This window comes from Monodon monoceros, unplaced genomic scaffold (genome assembly GCF_005190385.1).
Source record: "Monodon monoceros isolate NGI ecotype Baffin Bay Population unplaced genomic scaffold, NGI_Narwhal_1 Super_Scaffold_1, whole genome shotgun sequence".
NCBI classification, from domain to species: Eukaryota; Metazoa; Chordata; class Mammalia; order Artiodactyla; family Monodontidae; genus Monodon; species Monodon monoceros.
In genome coordinates, this window is record NW_021703765.1 from 54,453,024 (window position 1) to 54,464,139 (window position 11,116).

The following is an 11,116-nucleotide window of genomic DNA, read 5'->3' on the forward strand; positions in this document are numbered from 1 at the left end:
CCGAGCCCGCTCGCCGGCCTGCGCGGCCCCCGGAGCGCCCAGGCCCCTCGCCCGGCCCCGCTCGCGCCGCGCCGCCGGGGCCGCCCTCACATCCTGGAGCTGACTGGTGCCCCAGAGCGCGGCGAGAACGCGCTTCTTCCGGGCAGCCCCGCCGCACCAGCCTCCGGCCTCCCCCGCGCCCCCGCGCCCGCCTCGCGGCCGGCCCGGGCCCCTTCCGCACCCCCGGCCCGCGCTTACCTGCAGCCTGGCACAGCCACAGACACTTGCCGTGGGTTCCCCGCGCTCACTGCACGCAGGCCGGGGACGGGATGGACGCGGGGCGCGGGGGCACGGTGGGTGGCAGTGTGTTTTGGATTTTTTTTTTTTTTTTTAGTTTGGGGAGGGGGCGGGGTGGGGAATCGTGCACGTCCCTGATGGTAGGAGCCCTCCTCCTGCACGAGCACAGAATGTCTAGCCGGCCGTGAACACCCCCACCGGCACCCCCCCCCTTCCCGTGCATGCGCGGTGCGGGCGAGGGGGAAGGCGCGCCGCCGGCTTGCGCAGGCACGGAACCCGACTGGGCCTCTAAACGGGTGAGCAGGGAAAGGGTTAATCCGGGACCTTGCGACGCTTTCGTTGGAGTCTACGGGGCCGCCCCCGGAGGGCCCTGGCCTGCGCACGCGCGCGCACGCGCGCGACTTGGGGCGCGCGGAGCCCGCGCGCGGGAGAAGCGGGGGGCGGGGCAGGGGCGGGGCTTCGGGAGCGGTGGAGCGAATGCACGAGCGCCGCTCGCGGGCACCCGCCCCGCCTGCAGCTCCCGCCTGCAGCTCCCGCCTCCCGCTCGGACTCTCGAGCTCCCGCCCGCGCCCGGCGCCGGCACAGCCCCGAGGACGCGGGAGCCCGGCGCTCCCGTGCGTGTGCATGTGCGTGGGCAGTGCCGCCTTCGGGCGCGCGCAGGCCGGGCGCTGCGTCTGCGGGGCTCTCCCGCGACTCCAGGGCGGGCGACCCGGCCACCCTCCCCTCCTCGCACACCGGAGACAGCGAGACGCGCGCTTGCGGGCGTTGAGTCTTAGCTGGTACCGCTGCTACATTTTTGTATATGGGGAAGTGGTAGGCGCTCAATAAACATTTGCAGAACAAATGCAAAAAGTGACACGTTTCATCCCCCAGTCCCGCATGAGAAAGGGATCACCCCTAAAGCTCTGGATTCAGCCAGGGGCGCGCCCACGCTCCCGCACATCCCCGGAAACTCGCAAGGAAAAGTCAGGGGGGCTGGAGGCTGTAGCTTAACCCCGGCAGTGGAGCATCTGGGCTCGGTTTCATTTGCAGCTCCTCTGGAGAACTCGGATGACTCAGGACTGTTTCCTACATCCCTGTTCAGCAAAGTAATGATTCCACTACTGTGGAAGCATCGTCGCGTTAAAGAAATTATATTGTGATTGTGTTAAATTCCAGAGAAATTCTGTACGGTCCGAGGTGATTCTGTAGTACTAATTGACGTTGGTTTCAATATTTCGAAAGGTGCTTTTTATACACATCCTTTTTGATGTTCACAAAAGCATGGGGGTTAGTGGGTCTATTGAATGAAGCAGGGTAGAATAGACCAGTTCTAGAGTCAGACATATCCAGCTCAAATACAGGGTACATTTTTTAACTTCTCTAAACCTCACTCTTGTTCTCTGATGAGAGCAGGGAATTGTGAGGATTAAATGGAATAATGCTCAATGAAGTGCTTAGCTCTAATACTAGCCTGATGGTGTTAAATGACCTGCCAACTCTCTGTGGATAGCGGGTTTAAGTGGCAGGGGCAGAACCGGAACCACCAGCGTTCAGGCTCACACTTGACACCTAGGTGGCCATGTTCCCTCTGATGCCATGCTGGGCCTGGTTATTCTTACATAGCTTTTAAGGTTACATGTCAATCCTGTCTGTGTTTTTAATAGGGGGATAGTAATAGTACTATATCATAGGATTATGTTCTCAAGCACTAAAGCTGTCACTTCATTTAGCAGTGTGTCTGAAGCATCCCCCTTCTCCCATACCACTTAATTGCGTAGGTTTATACACTCATTCTGCATATATTTATCTGTCTACTATGTAAAGACTGTCTTTTTGCATATGGCTAGGTAAAGTCTTCTCAGGATTTGACTAATTCGATCCAATTAAAATAGTTTCGAAGAGTTCTCAAGCACTGGAATGCATTTCTCAAGTGACAGGTTCCATGCCATCTTGGTTTTGCATCAATTAATCCTCCTTTTCGTTTGCTTTATGTGCTAGTCACTTGGTCTCTGCCTGGCTGTCCCTTACTTCATGGGAATCATGGGATGAGTCTAAATGAAAGGGGACACTCTGTGGGATGGAAAACTACAAAGGAAGGGCCTTACCCAGACCTGGCACCTCACCTTAACCCAGCAGCCTTACCCGGGCGCCGCCCAGCATTCATTAGGCCCTCAATAAATACGGGCGTACAGATAAGTGACAGCCCAGAACTCAATACCATGGGGAGTTATAAGAACACACTGTGGGGTTGATGGGGGGGGGGCGGGTCAGGACCTTTCTGAAATACACAGACCTGAGGCTGTTGAAGGAAGTCTTCTTGCCTCTCCTGCCAGGAATGCTGTCACTATACGTGGGGCTCTCAGGCCGACAACGCTGCTGGGAACACCTGTTCCTCACCTGGGATGCCCACAGCCTCCTCTTGAGTGGAGCCTGCTTGTTAGGATTGTGAGGCCTGGAATATGGGGCCTGTGGCAGGAGTCTGGGGTGCCAGGGTCTACAGTGGCTGTGAAGCAGCCCCCAAAGGACATTGGTAATGTTAGATCATTTGGGTGGAGTTGATTTCTCCATCACACTGATCTTGGGCCCTCTGACCAGTGGAAGATGGGCAGACAAGAGGGTGCATGAGTTCTGAACAGAGGCTTTGAGAAGCAGCCTGTGTTCCACTCTCCCACCAGGGCTTGTGCAGTCCACCGTGAGGGGACCGGGCCCTGGTTGCCACTGCCTCTTCTGTCTGGGCCCTCAAATGACAAGCAGGTCTCAGAGAATGAAGCTGAACTGAAACCCAAGCCCAGCCAAGCCCAGGCAGGCAACAGCTCATCCACAAACCCATGAATGAGAAAGAAATGCTTGCTTTGTTAGGCACTGGAAGACTGTGTTTTATGCTTTGTTATTGCAGCCAAACCTAAAACACCTGCACAAGGAAAAATATCCCACCAGATGCCAAGAGCACCCTCCCCTTGCTGCTCTGAAAACACTGGACACAGTAAACGAACAAGAAATAGATCTAATCCCTGATGACACAGAGGTATGGATACACACATTCAAATATAATCACATAAATAATTATACAATTGCACACTGTGATAATGCTACTAATGAAAAGTTACACATCCCAGAGTGTTATGGTAAAGAGGAACTCATACTGATTGAGAACTCAGTGAAAGCTTCTCCAGAGATGTATATTTGAGACCAGAAGGATGAGGGAGGACAGGCATCTTTGGGGTTGCGGGTAGCATTCAGGCAGAGAGAGAATAGCATGAACGAAAGGGTGGGAGGGGCTTGGTAGCTTGAGGCTCTGTGGGAGGACAGAGTGACCGGAGCCCAGTGGGCATGAGATAGGTCAGTGGAACGGTGGAGCTCAGCACATCTGGGGCTCTGGTCCATAGTGAGGGCTGTGGATTTTATGCTATGCATAGTGAGACCCATCAGAGGGCTTTTCTTTTAAACTAACATTTACTTAGGTAAGCATATTAGTCTCATAACTAGGGTAAATGCAGCCCTTGGAATGCAGATATGGTCTTTGAATTTCAAATACCTCCAATGGCACGACTGCTCGTATAAAGCTTTTCCCATAGTTCAGGTTATGGGGAATATTTTCGACACCATCAACTGAAATACTATCTTTCACTATCTAGAAATAAAAGTTAACAATTTACTCACGAAATTTACTTTTGAATAAAATACATTTATCACACTATCCTAAGAAGTATTATAATATGATTCTGGTCAGACTTCCACATGAGCAACTGTATGACAACTTAACAGCAGCTTTGAAATGAAATGAGGGAAAATGGTAAATTAGCAGAGAGACAAAATATTGCTCTGTTTCTGGGTCAAGAGAAGAAACTTGTTAAATGGCAACAATAAAAATACTATACACTATCCAGAAATGAAATTTAAGAAAAGCAAATTACTAATGAGATTCACATTTATAGAATATATATTTATGGAACATTATCCTAAGAATTATGATCCCATGAAGTTTTCACTGGAGTTACTGTATAATCACTTAAATAATAGCAATGAAACCAAAAGAGAAAAAGCTCAAACTTATTTTAGAAGAAAGATAAAAAATCATTATTGCTGTGTTTCTGAATGATTTTAGGGGTCTTGCTAAGAACAAAAATATTGTAATTATACTACCTACAAATAGAATAAAATGGAAGCAAAAAATTGATAAGATTCACATTTAAATAATCTACAGTTATAAAACGTTATTCTAAGAGTTGCAATTATACCAAGCTTACATTTGAGCCATTGTATAATCTCTTAATTAATAGCAATAAAACTAAGAGACAAAAAAATCAAAGTTTCTTTAGTAGAAAAGGGGAATAAGCACCTTGCTATAGTCCTGTATCTTCAGAAATAGGCTTATTGGAAGGTGGGTCTGCTTACCATGTAATTCACTTCTGTTTTCTGGCTTTGTAGATACAAGATTGAATGGAGCCCTTGCTATGGATGTTTCTTGTTGACCATTTTGGTTGTGCTGGGCCAGGGAAGTCCCTTGGTGGAGCGAATTTCTGAGGAGGAAGAGAAGAACACGGTGTCCTCAGGAACTGCCCCCCGGGACTTCTCTGTCACATCTGATCTCTGAAGAGAGAACCTGGGCTAGCAGCTCCCTTTCAGGAGGGAGGGTTGAATCAAAAAAGTTCTGAACATCTTCCAAGGTAAGGAGCACCAGGACAAGCTTTGCCTTGCACTTGGGGAAGAACTGCTGCATAAGGATAGAGTTGGCTGTATGAAGGGATCCTTCCCCTGTGGGTTTGAACTTGGTGGGGCATCTGGTCCACCCTGGGCATCAGACCCTGGATCCCCATGCCAAGATAGCCTTTGCTCCTCCTTCTCTGGAAACTGGTCATCCAGAGGATCCTCTCATGGTTCTCTTCGGTTAACATTAGAGGGAGCTGGGTGAAGGGTTTAGAGGAAAACTGTTTCTGTTTTTTTCTTTTGGCGGTCCGCGTGCCTCTCACTGTTGTGGCCTCTCCCGTTGCGGCGCACAGGCTCCGGATGCGCAGGCTCAGCGGCCATGGCTCACGGGCCCAGCCGCTCCGCGGCATGTGGGATCCTCCCGGACTGGGGCACGAACCCGTGTCCCCTGCATCAGCAGGTGGACTCTCAACCACTGCGCCACCAGGGAAGCCCCAAACTGTATATTTTTGATAACTCTTCTGTATATGTATTATTTCAAAACAAAAAGGTTTACTGTATAGGTAATTATTTTTCTCTGGTTACTTTCAAGATTTTTTCCTTGTTTTTAGTTTTCAGCATTTTAGTTATATTTCTGGGAATGCATTTTATTAAGATTATCCTATTTGGGATTTACTGAGCTTCTTAAATCTGTAGGTTTATATATTTCTCTAATTTGGGGAAATTTTCAGCCATTATTTCTTCACATTCTTTTTCAGCATCACATTCTTTCTCCTCTTCTTCTGAGACTCCAATGACATAGACAATGGATTTTTTAAAAACTTCTCTTAGGATTATAATATTTTTCATTTTAAAAATATTTGTTTCTCTCTTGTTCAGATTGAATAATTTCTGTTATCTATCATCAAGTTAACTGATTTGTCCTTTTGTCATCTCCAATCCGCTATTCAGCCCATTCAGTGAGATTTTTCATTTCAGTTGTCTATTTCAGTTCTAAAATTTCCATTTCCTTTTTCTTTTAGTTTTCTCTTTCTTTTCTGAGACTTTCTATTTTTTTATTTGTTTTAAGAATGTTCATAATTGCTTGTTGGAGAATTTTAATAAAAGCTGCCTCTAAGTTTTGTTATTTAATTCCAACATCTTTGTCATCTCACTGTTACTTTCTGTTGATTGTCTTTTCAAAAGTCAGTTGAGATTTCCTGGGTCTTTTCATATGGAGTAATTTTGGATTGAGTATGAGGTATTTTAAATATTACATTACAAGACTCTGGGCCATGTGAAATCCTATGGAAAAATATTGATTTCTTTTTCTTTAAATTTTAGCAGACAATCAGCTAGGTTAAGTTCTGGTCACAGGTTTTAACATACATTCTGTGGGCTCTTGCTTGGTGTATTTGCATGCTATTTGGATGTGTCTCAAGTATTTTCGGGCACTGGCCAGTGTAGAACCTGGGCAGCAATCTGCTGGTTCAGTTCTCAAAGTCTTTAATGTGCTGATTAGGATCAGATCCACACATGTGCAGCTCAAACGTGAACCTAGGATTTGTAAACAGCTTTATGGCTGTTGCTTTCCTGGGCTTCTTCCTCTTTGTGACTCCCTGGCACCTTCTGCCTTACTGGGGCACGCGGGCCTCTCACTGCTCTGGCCTCTCCCGCTGCAGAGCACAGGCTCCGGACGCGCAGGCTCAGCGGCCATGGCTCACGATACCAGCCGCTCCGCGGCATGTGGAATTTTCCCAGACCGGGGCACGAACCCGCGTCTGGGGCTCCCTTTTTCTATCCTCAACCAGAAGGTAGGGGAGCTTGCATGACTGCCCCTGCATCTAGAGCCAAGTGGTTGGAGAACCAGAAGGAAAAAGATTGGTAAACTTGTTGCTGGTTTGGTGATAAGCTTGCTTGTTTTCTGATACATTTATTTTAAAGAGCTATACATTTCTTCCTCAGGACTGCTTTCCCCTTCCCAATGTATTCTTCCATGTAGTTTTATTTATATTCAGTTTTATGTATTTCTTAGGTTTCTTTATGCCTTTTTTTTTTTTTTTTTTTTTTTTGCGGTACGCAGGCCTCAGTGTTGTGGCCTCTCCCGTTGCGGAGCACAGGCTCCGGACACGCAGGCTCAGCGGCCATGGTTCACGGGCCCAGCCGCTCCGCGGCATGTGGGATCTTCCTGGACCGGGGCACGAACCCGTGTCCCCTGCATCGGCAGGCGGACTCTCAACCACTGCGCCACCAGGGAAGCCCATGACTTCCTTTTTTAACCCATGTTATTTAATAATCCAAGTGTGATAAATGTTATTTTGTTTCTAATTATATGGGAATTTTTTTGACCTATTTTTTTTTATTTTATAACTTCTTATTTTGAAAGAATATAGTAAGAATTCCTATATTCAGTTTACCTTTATCCAGATTTACCACTTGTTAACATTTTACCCCCATTTGTTTAATCATTTGCTCACTGGCTCCCTCTCTCTTACTCTTTCCCCTCTCTTTCCCCCTCTCAGTCTCTATGTACACACACACACACACACACACACACACACACACACACACACACACTCTTTTTTCTGAACCATTTTTTAAGAGTAAGTTACAGATATTGTGCCCCCTTTCCCTAAATCTGTCAGTGTGTGTTCTTAAAAATGAGGACAATCTCTTCCATAACCACAGTACTGTGATGAAAATCAAGCATTTAACATTGATACACTATTATCTAATCCACAGCCCATATCCAAGATTTCACCAATAAGGTCCATTACAGCCTATACCTTTTTTTTTTTTTTTTTTTCCTGGTTCGGGATCCAGGGTTACCCACGGCATTTTTGAATTTAGCTATTATGGAGCTGTACTTTCATCATTTATTTCCTAACCTTTTTTATATGCTTCAATACCAATACTGGTCCTTCTTCCAATTCTGTGATTTGTGTTATGCTAAAACATCTCTATGAGGATGTTTTGTATCTTTTAAATTTTAGAATATCAGAGGCAAGACTCCTTCTCTTCCCTGCTGTCATCTTCCCCATTGTCAGAGAATGCTCTTATCTTCTTATATATAGGCCGGCATTCCTAAAACCTCAGAAAAATTTTGGTTGCCATTTTTTCTTCTTCTCTTTACCTTGTGTCAGTTGCAAAGCTCAGCTACTTGATTTACAACAGAGTAGAGCATTGATCTACACTTGAGTGTCTTCTTCATTTCCGGAGAACAAACATTAAGATTTGACTTTTGTCCTTGAGCAAAGAATATTTCATCTGCTAAAGTGAAACACATATTCTTATATTACCATTAAAAATATTTTATTCTCCTTGAGCTAGCATGTTACTGAAGCTGAAATTGGTCTCCTCTGTGTTTTTTTTTTTAAAAAAAGGTGAACACTTTTGATGTGTGGTACAGCTCTTCATCCAACATATGGGCTGATGCTTGTCAATTACCCTTCTCCAACTCGGTGACAGTGTCTGGACACGTGACACTCCAGGCTGTCTGAACTATTGCACTCCAAAAGAATGACACTTTTCTAATTTGGAACTGCAGTTCACACAAAATCTCCTAGTAATGATACTAGAAAGAAATATCTACCAAATTCTATTTATATCTAATTCCTTTCTCTGTGACCCAAACTGTTTATGATTATTTTCCCACTATTTCTTGAAACGGGTCTTCTATCATGTTGACATTATAAGCCTAAAATATATAAACTATGTGTTATATATTTTTGATGTTTAGTGAGCTGTCTAGTTTATGGACCACATATAGAATCATCAGTTTGCTTTAGAATTTAATGTTTTAATTTATCAAAATTATCGTCATGATGCCAAATATTATTAAAACATTTCAAAAAAACTGCAAAGTATTTAACCTTAGTTCTGGTGAGCTAAAGTTATAGTTTCCTTTTAGGTACAAAAAGTATATTGGTAAATTGTTTTCTCAGTCATAAGGACTTCACGTTCACCTTAGTAACTCAGTGAAAAACTGAAATAAAAATTTCTCCAACTGGAAGAGGGAGCCTCCTACACTGTTGGTGGGAGCGTACATTGGTGCAGCCACTATGGAGAACAGTATGGAGGTTCCTCAAGAAACTAAAATTCAAATTGCCATATTATCCAGCAATCCCATTCTTGGAAATATATCCAGACAAAACTATAATTCAAAAGATACATGCACCCCTATGTTCATAGCAGCACTATTCACAATAGCCAAGACATGGAAACAACCTAAATGTCCATCCACAGAGGAATGGATAAAGAAGATGTGATACACACACACACACACACACACACACACACACACAATGTAATACTACTCAGCCATAAAAAGGAATGAAATAATGCCATTTGCAGAAACACAGATGAAACTAGAGATTATCATACTAAGTGAAGTAAGTCAGAAAGAGAAAGACAAATACCATATGATATCACTTATATGTGGAATCTAAAATATGATGCAAATGAACTTATTTACAAAACAGAGACAGACTCTCAAACATAGAGAAAAACTTATGGTTACCAAAGGAGAAGGGAGGGGGGAGGGATAAATTAGGAGCTTGGGACTAGCAGATACAAACTACTACATATAAAATAGATAAACAACAAGGTCCTACTGTATAGCACAGGGAACTATATTCAATATCCTGTGATAAACCATGATGGAAAAGAATATGAAAAATAATATATATTTATTTTTCACTGGATCACTTTGCTGTACACCAGAAACTAACACAACATTGTAAATCAGCTATACTTCAATTAAAAAAAAAGAAAAGAGGCTCCTGCTTCAATTCATTCACTTCACAAGTGCACATGGAGCACCTTCTATGCATAAGGGGTGGAGGACATAGCCATGAGCAAGACAGACATAATCCTGCTCTCAAGGAAATTATAATTTAGTCACGGAGGGGGAGGAGGGTGGAGAATTTGGTGTGGTAGAGGTAAAACAGTCTCACGATACTAGAACAAAGGGGTCAGTTGCTGAAAAAAAAAAAAAGATGTAGCAGATTGTAGCTGCAAATAAAGTCACCCCCAGTAGATTAATAAGTTCACAATTAAATACTAGGTAGGGTCCTGGTAATGTTTTAGAAGAGACTGTCATCATGACTGTGACAGTAGTAAGTACCGTAATAATGGCTAAGACACAATGTAAGTTTCACTTCATTTTTAATATTCCTTAAAAAAAAATCTTTTTGCCAAAGTTTGTTTCTCATATTTCAAAGGGAAAGGCCTTTATCACATCTGTATTTTAGGGGACGCAAACTGCAAAATGTTTGAAATTCATGGGGAGACACATTTGTTTCTGGCCCCAAACAATTCTCTGTTCCCCAAAGACAAAAATTTCCAAATGTACCTTACAACGTCCTGGCAATCTCTGGAAGCTGAAAATATTCTAGTACCTGAGATTTCAGCTAAAAATAATTCTTTGATATTTCTCTGCTGACAAGAGGGAGATTATGACATCTTCTTTAATAGATAAAGGTCCACGGAATGGGCGATATCTGATAACTTATCTCAAAAAATCTTCATGTGGAATGCTGGCTTTATTTTGAACTTCCAATCCAGCTCATGGGCATGCATGCATACTGTTCAGATTTCATTATTTATGATTCTGACCTAACTTTAAGAATAGGCAGTTAGACAGGAAATAAAAGCAATTATTTAGCCTCCTAGTCAGCATTTTTATTTATTGATGCTGACTCATAAATTGTTATGGTCACGTCTAGCCAACTCTTCCTTAATTTGCATGCAGTCACAAGAAGGAATTACGACCCTGGCATCACAGCCGGAGATCTCTCTTTCAGCTTTCGTGACACAACAGGGCATCCATTGATAACTGGCTTGTCATGTGCTCATTTTTACCTTTGCTATTATTTTATCCCCACACAAATCGCTTGCCAAATGTTTCTGGAAGCAGCACAGTTGTTTTCACTTGAAACAACCCACTGCTGGATGCTTCTATTTCTTCTGCTATCAAATTCAGTAACCTGGTCCGAATTGCTATAGCTCCAGTCACAAGTAAATCAGTGCTTCATGAGAAAGTTCTCATTTTTATTGTCGAGGTATTAAACGCAATCAGGACTCATAAAATGACTGATTCCCCTGTGGAGTAGAAAGGACAGTAATCAGGTATATCCAAAATCATTATAGTCACCACAGCAGCCAGACTGAACTAGAATCCAAATGATCTCTAGACTCCGTCATGCATCCTAAGTCCTTTTTTCTCTTATAT

The 11,116-nt window shown here is 43.9% G+C and overlaps 1 protein-coding gene and 1 long non-coding RNA gene across 3 annotated transcripts in view; one reads left to right on the forward strand and one right to left on the reverse strand.

Moving 5' to 3' along the window:
- Positions 1 to 466, reverse strand: part of ZBTB14 (zinc finger and BTB domain containing 14) — a 6,575-nt gene extending 6,109 nt beyond the window's left edge. The window contains exon 1 of one of the 2 annotated variants that reach the window (XM_029216248.1): positions 238 to 466. The gene's annotated coding sequence lies outside the window, so the exon portion shown is untranslated. The remainder of the gene's footprint in view (positions 1 to 237) is intronic. The other variant, XM_029216265.1, reaches the window with a different exon arrangement.
- On the forward strand, positions 407 to 4,834 carry LOC114891845. The gene is made up of 3 exons (XR_003792620.1): positions 407 to 572; positions 3,155 to 3,283; positions 4,687 to 4,834. It is a non-coding gene; the product is annotated as an uncharacterized LOC114891845 (long non-coding RNA).
- Positions 4,835 to 11,116: the final 6,282 nt, after the last annotated feature.